The sequence below is a fragment of the Platalea leucorodia genome (assembly GCF_965183815.1).
Source record: "Platalea leucorodia genome assembly, chromosome: 1".
Taxonomy (NCBI): domain Eukaryota; kingdom Metazoa; phylum Chordata; class Aves; order Pelecaniformes; family Threskiornithidae; genus Platalea; species Platalea leucorodia.
The window spans coordinates 28,009,090-28,016,842 of NC_138823.1; positions in this window are offsets into that span (position 1 = coordinate 28,009,090).

Here is a 7,753-nt window from a genome sequence, read left to right on the forward strand (position 1 = left end):
GAAACATTATAGTTATTTCTATAAAACATGAAATGTATTGTGTCATTATATTTTAACCACTTCTGGATACATAAAAATCATGATATTTTAACCATGTAAGAAAACTAATGGTAGAATCTGAGGGGCTTCTACAAGAGACTCGAATAGATCTGGCTGTTTGTGGAGCAGGCTTGTTTGCAGACAGTCATGACGTTCTGTGCTGAACTACATCTCAATCCATTAAACTTCTCTAAACTTTAAGTTAAAAAAAAAAATAATCCTGTCTCATGCATACTGGCCACTAGAAGAACTTTCAGCTTTTATAATCACTCATTTTGTTTGTTGACTTTTAATAGTCTTTTCCTCAATGTATTATTTTTGTGTTAGATGGGGGAAGGAGCTGTATGAATTCACCATGAAGGGCTTCTACACTTGCAGGTTTTATCCTACCCCTTCCCTATTCTCCCTCCACTCCTTCCCACCAAAGACACTTTATATAAACTGAGTGGTGTTGACTAGGAAACACTTCAGACCTTAAACTATGTTTTATTTTTTAATTATAAGCCTACTGATAAGTGTTTTACTGGTTTTGTTTGTACTCATACATGTTGATATGTCGTCTTTTAAAAATAAAGACTGGAGGGTAGTGTTTCTGAAAATTAGATTATCAGGAGATCTTTGTCACGAGTAGCATGTTGAAAGAAGGTAGAGGTTTCCAATCAGCCTGATAGGAAATTCACCATGAAGTGCTTAGAGAAGATGTGGTTATTGCTGAGAAATGGATGATAAGTAATGATAATGATAAGTAATATTTGCTTTTTCCTCGTCTTTCAAACATAGTGTATGTCTTTACAAACAGAGGGAAAGCCAAGGCAGCACCTTGTGCTAGAAAATCCCTGTAACTATCTAGAAGGACTTGAATAATAAATAGGTGAGGAGCAGCAAAGATGATTTGTCATGTTAGGTTAATCTAACTGCCTTTTCTGACAGGGCAAAAATACTGCACCGAATGCAATGTGCCCTCTAAAAATATTTGTGAAATGTTCTTCCAAGCAAGCTTGAGAAACACATCAGTAAAATTATTCAGAGAGAGTGATTATCAAACTGGAGGATGTCACAAATACATGTTGGCTATTTGGAACTAGTTAATATTTTTGTAAAGTTAGTGTGCTGTTTACTTCATCTATTGCACTCCCTAGCTGATAGAAACTGAGAGCAAGCTGAATAACTAGATTAAGGTAACCTAACCTGTTTTCCTACTTATTTTCCGTCTTATTTGTGATTCAGATTTACAATGCCAGGGACCGAGTTTTTCCTCACAAAAAAATTGTTGCGGAGAAGTAGATCAACGTTGAAGAAATGAGTATCACTTAACTACTTGCAATAGAATCGTAACATTTAGTATACCGTGTAATGCTTGAAAGCTGGACTCATTACATTAAATACCTCTTCATACAAAAGATCATTTTCTTTATAGTGGAGTTATAAACCATGTTTGTGTCAGTAGCCGTATCAGATTAAGGCGTCCCCATTCCTGGGCCTTCCAGTTGTGTCTGGCCCCATACTGCGGCTGGGCAGCAGAGCTGTACTCCCGGGGGAGTGCGAGTGACTGCACTGCACGCCCATCACAGGGGAGGAAAAAGCCTGCTTGAAAACAACTTTAAAAGTGCCTTCTTAATTCAGATTTCTTTCCGTGATTTTATTGGTACAGTTGATGTGCAGATTGCATGAAGGTGAACGAACAAAAGGCTGGAGGTCTTGAAGGAGAGGGGAGAGAGGAACTTAATCCGATTTAAGTTATTTGCAAGATTTTGTTATGGTTATTTGAGCCAACAAGAAAAGAATATCTAGGCTCAGTTTCCTACAGCTTTAACCACACAAGGGCTTTTATTTTAGAACAATGAAGCTACTTGTTAGCCTGATTACCTATCAACTCATGTTACACTTCACTGGAAGCTGGAGAAGTCTACCAGGGACATATCCCTGTATCGCTTTCTCTGCTTTTATATTCATCTGTAGGCATTCACTGTTAGCTCCTTTTGGAGAAAAAGGATATTGGGCTAAACAGATTTTGGATCTGGACCTGTATAGTGGTTTTTATGGTTCCTTTTTAACAGGTTATTAGCAAAAAGTGTGTTCAGCTTAATCTTGTGAATAAAAGAAACAGATAGGACAGAGTATGGATTGGAAATTGCTGATCCAGATGGCAAGTTGTACGTCATTGCAATGGTTTAGTAAAATGATTATCAAATAGGTTTAATAACACTTATTATAAATAATGGCTAAAAGATAAAACTCGATGAGAAGTGTGGGTTCATAAGGATAGTTGTATATTATAGTTTTATCCGTTAACAGTGTATCTTGTAAGGGAGCAACAGCAATTTATTTCAAAGTAAATGTAATACTAGCTCTTCTGCATAGCTTTATATCAATTTGTAATGACATGGTTATAGTTCCAGCTTACTTAAATTTAAGTGTGTTGCTTAGTGTTTAAAAAAAAACTAGGGAGGGACAAAGACTGAGGTTAGAAAAACACATCTGAGGGCATGCTTATTTATCTTGCAGTATTTACTAGGGAAAATGATATGGCTGATGGAATTTCAAGACTGGTTTGAGTAGAAACTGTGTGAGAAAGAAGTTGCTATGAGGCTTAGGGGTCGGGGCCAAAGACCTACAGCATATTACCTTCACACAAAGATCAGGCTGAATTTCTAGTATTTCCAAAGCAAGATCTTTAAAATTTCACTGTTATTTAATGAAGTGTTTTACCCATGTATAACACATCCTTCTTGTCATACTTTCAATTATTTGTTTAAAAAATTAGCAGAGTTGCCTAGATGGGAAATAGGTAGAGAATTTGATTTTTATATTATTTGCTCCAAAATTTTGCATATGTAGCATTACTGGAGTATTTTGGGTCCTCTGTTTTTGTAATGTGATTATCATATTTTTCTTTGGATATTTTTAATTTTATATCTGCAACTGATACTACTGTGTGTAGTATCTGCCAGTTTCTCAAGTTAAACTTTTGAAATACTTTGAATCCTTGCCTATTTAAGGGGTGCCTTTATAACATACTGAATGTCATTTCTAACCATTTCAGAGAGATAAAACATAAAGCACCTTGAAGAAAGGATTCTTTAATAACAGGATTTCTATTGAAGATCAATTTGAAAGGTGTAACACACCTCCCGAGAAGCTCTGCAAGCTTGGAGCCCCTCACCCTGAGCAGGCTGCGTGGCGAGGAACCCCGAACACCCACCAGATGAGCCAGCGGGGAGCATGCAGGTTTTCACCGTTCTCCTCTGGCTGTATTTCATGGAAAACGCCATCGCCCTAGGAGTCTTCCCTTCAGAAATCTGACTTTGACAAACTGGCATTCTCTGATTATTTTTTTTCCATCAAAAATTACTCAGCTAGCTCTAATTAGTGCTGAAGAGGGCTGAAGGAGCCTACAGTGCTATTTATAGTTTGTGTACCTTTCTTACTTAGGAGTAAGAAAACAGTACTTTATATTCCTTTTAACATAAATACACACTATTGTTATTTTGATGGAAAGGTCAATGAACTAGAAAGCGTGCTTTAAAAAATATTTAACTTGCCTAATGTTTCCATTTGCTGAGCTTTAATTGTCTCTAATTTCTGTTTTGATGCTTATAATGTCAAACATTAACCTTTTAGATCAAAATTTTCCATCCCAGGTGTCCGTCTCAGGCATATTTTCTGTGCAGTTTCAGTTTAAATAGTACTGTTTTTTCCAGGAATGAGAGCGGGGGAAAAAACTGTTTATTTGTTTATGCTTAAATAAAACCACATAGCCAGAAAAATCCAGCTATCCCTGCCCCATGCTTTGGAGCAGTTTGGCAGGATCAGCTGGCATTATGTCAGGCATATTTTCAACTCTCCTGTGAAAGTGAGCTGAAATATGGCTAAGTTATGAAACTCAGAAAAATTTCACCTATGTGTTCTCAGCAGTCGTTTGTTAGAGGTGTCAGAAGATCTGTTTTATACTGTACATCTCCTGTTTCCTCTGAACTGGGCAAATGGGTACCTTCATTCTGGAGGTGCAGGAAATACACAGGGCTTTCATGTAACTCCTCCTTCTACCATGCCTGAAAGAAGAAAAGGTCAGCCTCTTCCAGTACTGCAGACTATTTTGTTGGCAGTTGGGCAACATGAAGGAAGAAAAAAAAGTAGCAAGGAATGTCAGGATGAAGAAGCCTGGAGGGGGGGCAGCAATACAAAAAGAGAGGCAGAAAACACAATCTGCCAGAGTCAGACCACGGAACAGGAACAGAGGAAATCACACTATGGAAAATGAGGAAGAAACGCCTAATTGTTTCTTAACAACGTGAAATTCTGCTTAAACCAACCTTTATCCAGACTGCTCCTTTTTTGTGTACGGTATGCTTTTTGGCATAATATCTAGCCCACAGAGGATTGCAGCATCCTTGAGAAGATGCTTTTAGTACTCCCAATCCATTCTGACTTCACAGCAAGAGGATGAGGATGGAGAGAACCTTGGCTACGAGCTGGTCTTCTGGGCTTGCTCTTTGACACTCCCACTGTCTGCATCAGTCTGTCCCGAAGGTTTCTAATCATTGTTATGCACTGATCTCTTCCTAAGCTGGTCTGCAGTCAGCCCTCCTTACCAGCCCTGACAAGGCTGGTGAAACACTCATCACTGTCTTACACAGTGCTAACACGAGAACTGTCCCCAAATTAATGGATTTTATTCTGATTAGAAAAACACTAAAGTGGTCTCGTTTACATATTGCTGAAGAGAACGGATGCTGTAGGTTTCCTGAAAAATCATTAGAATCTGCATTTTTATTCAAAATACTTCCAGTTTTGTTTGAAATGCTCTGTCACCAGTATCAGAGGTGATTCGCGATAGACTTCATTGACTAGTAGGCTTTCAGCAAATTAATATATTTTGTGACTGTTAGTGAAAAGAAGACACAACCTTACAAATGGGTTTTTCTTTCCGAATTTGGAAAACATAATGTAGCAGCAATTATTGATAATTAAAACCTCAGATGTACAAACATACTGTAATTTACTTAGCAAAGGCAGAAATCATGTAGTCCTGAGACACTATATAGTTCTGGTATTACATCTATGGCAGGAAGCTTAACAAGAATGCTTTTTCCAGATTACCAAAGTAAAAATTAGTGAGAATAACCCTTTTTTCTTTATCTTTGTTTTAAAGTAAAAAGCAGAAAACATAATCTGTTAAATATAGTGATTTTAAACCAATGTCATTAAACCAGAACAAAAACATGCTGCAGCCCTTCTGTTTTAATTTAGGTTAAAACAAAAATGTAGTGCAATTGGCTTGAAAAAGAATTAAATAAATACTTCCCCCCCCCCCCCCCCCCCCTTTTTTTTTTTAAGAGAAATCCAAACTGAAAGCTTGGGATATATCTCATTTTGGGAGAGAGTAAATGAAAGCTTTCCAATTCATAGTTTCCTACCCGATGAATTATAGAAAGAATATTGTTGCCTCCTCTTATTCAGGCTTTGTCAAATGCACTATTGAATTTTCCTATGCTTTTAGCATTAAGAAGACAGAGCAGGTCAAGAGCGTGGAGAACCCAATGTCACGCTTCACCACACGCGGGAAAGGCGATGTTCCCGTCATGCGCAGCGAGCCTGGCGCTGCCTTGGGTGTGACCCTGCCCTTCCCTACACCAGCGAAGTAGCCGGCTGTAACAGCAGCCGGCCATTAGTACCGGGATGGGGGACAGGACTTCGAGCACTGACAGAAAAGATGGTATTACCATAGCGCAATTTATAGCCTTGTTATGCCCAAAACAGCTTGTGAATTTTTAATACAGCATTAAGTGTATTGGACTGTTGCTAATACTGATTTGATTTCTGAGAGGAAGAAGATGATAATAAAATTTACAATTTAAATGTTTGTGTTTGTGAAATTTAATTTACTTCCCTACTAGGATTATCTGTTTTTAGTTTCACACTTGTAAGGGCACAGGCTGGCTGAGCTAGAAAGCTTGAATGGAGTTTTCAAATAACAGCAGATCCTAATCTTGGCGTGAAGGAAAGCCTTGGCGTGAGCTGATTTAATGAGATATTTATGTGAGCTGACTGAACCCTAAGTTTCCTATTTCATTTTTATTTATGGAATCTCTGTCATTCTTCTAAGTCTACAATCTTTTCTAAACTGATGAGGAATATACGCTTTGATGAATATAACTGTTTCTGTCTCTTTGATACTCTTTGACTAGAGTGATATAACATTTTCTGTTTAGTACAATTATCTATAATATAGTTTCAGTGATGGCCATACTGCTAACTTTGCTTGGATTCAAGACATCAAAAGTTAGGATTTACTTATCCTGCGAAAAATGGTATTGCGGATAAGAGACCAATACCACTGGCGTCCTTGGGAGTCACTTCCCAGGAGTGGGATCAGACTGAACAACAAATCCCTGCCCCAGGGCAGCAGATGCTTCATGTTCAGCACGGGATACTGACATCCGTGGTTAACTTTCAAAATCTGCGTGCGTATCTGCCCCTGGTTGTGTGGGGGGAGAGAGGGTCGCAGCAGCTCATGAGCTGATTCATTTCTCATTGAAACCAATTTCTGAAGAGTAGTAATAGACTCCTGTGAAGAATGGCTGAGAAGACTCCCTTCAATATCTCAACTTCCTAAATGCTAATTGCTTAATTAAAAACCTTGGGTTCAAAACTAAATAAATCTGAAAATGGGTTCTATTTATTGATTAAACTGCAGTTCATATGTTAGTAAAAAGACTATTCCAGAAAAGTTCAGATTTCTCACAAACCTTGGTTTTAATTCGCAGTGGCAGTTAAAAGCATGAAAAGCAAAATACCTGCCTAAAATTAATTTTTATATTTACAACCTTTGAGGAAAAACATTTTGTTGCCACATCTGATATAAACAAAGACTTTTTTTCCCCAAATTTCTTTCACTACACTTGTATGATAAACAATAAATCTGGATTAAAGCTCTTCATAAAAATATTTATCCCAAAATATTCTTTTAAAAGTTTGTAATATAAGCTGTGGTAGAAAGATATAAAATAGAGAGATATGACGTGCTGGCAGCAATTTGTTACAGACCAAGGCATAGTATTACTGTAATACTTCTAAAGCTCTAGAAGATAAGTTTTATAAATGAAAACAAAGGAGTATCTGTAACTACCTTGAGAGACTGATGAACAAACAGTATTTCCTACAAAGAAATGAGAACTTTACCTGAATTTTTTTTTTATGTTTCCTTTTTATTTTTAGTAAGATGAATCTAAAATCCTTCCATTTTTGCCAATTAGGGGGTAACATTCTGTGCTTATTCTCAATAATGTCAAAGACTTCAACTATTCATTTTGCAGACAGTGAATTTCTTTTTCCAATTCATATACTAAACAAGAGACTTTTTCGTATTCAAAAAACCAAATTAATTTTGATTCCTGGGGTAGTTGTAGGGCTTCAGTTCCAGAACAGGGTTTCTAGGCACTATTTTTGCGTTCGGGTTTGGTTTTTTTTGTTTTTTTGTTTTTTTTTAATTAATTCCCTGTTTGGTTAATGACAGCAACAATTCTTTTGTTTCTGGCCTGCTCCTATTCCCTATTCTTATTTGCTGCTTGGTGACCTTTGCTTTTTCCCTACCTTTGTCAGTGTTTAAGAGGCACACAGTAAATTATAGGATAAAATCCAGAGCATCTGGGTGAGAAAAACCACCTTCTTGGCTAGAAAAACCGCTGTCCCGAGTTATGTAAACAGCTGAAAT